The sequence below is a fragment of the Pteropus alecto genome, unplaced genomic scaffold (genome assembly GCF_000325575.1).
Source record: "Pteropus alecto unplaced genomic scaffold, ASM32557v1 scaffold92, whole genome shotgun sequence".
Taxonomy (NCBI): domain Eukaryota; kingdom Metazoa; phylum Chordata; class Mammalia; order Chiroptera; family Pteropodidae; genus Pteropus; species Pteropus alecto.
In genome coordinates this window covers 5,775,463-5,776,115 of record NW_006432447.1, presented here as the reverse complement: position 1 = coordinate 5,776,115, position 653 = coordinate 5,775,463, and positions in this window count along the sequence as shown.

Below are 653 nucleotides of genomic sequence, written 5' to 3'. Positions count from 1 at the left end.
GAAAGAAAGAAAGAAAGAAAGAAAGAAAGAAAGAAAGAAAGAAAGAAAGAAAGAAGGAAAGAAAGAAAGGAAGGAAGGATAACCAAAAAAAAAAATCAATGTAATTCACCATATTAACAAACAAACAAATAAAAATTGATGCAGAAGGAGCATTTAACAAAATCAACACATCCACTTCTGATAAAAACAATCAGCAAACTAGGGATAGAAAAGAACTTCCTCAATGTGATAAAGGGCAGATATGAAAAATCTTTAGCTAATATTATACTTAATTGTAAAAGATTGAATCTTTTTGCCTAATATCAAAAATAAGACAAAGATATCCAGTCTTACCACTTCTAATTAACATTTTTTCTATGGGTTCTAGCCAGCTCAGTAAAGCAAGAAGAATTAAGCCATCCAGATCGCAAAAGAATTAAAAGTATATTTATTCACAGATAATATGATCATCTATGTAGAAAATTCAATGAAAGTCACAAAAAAATGCTATTAGAACTAATGAGTGAGTTTAGAAAGGTTTCAGGATATAAGCTCAATATACAAAAATCAATTGCATTTCTATATGCTAGCAACAAACAATTGAAAGTTGAAATTTAAAAATCAATGTCACTTAAAATAACATAAAAAGTAAATACTTAGGAATAAATCTCATG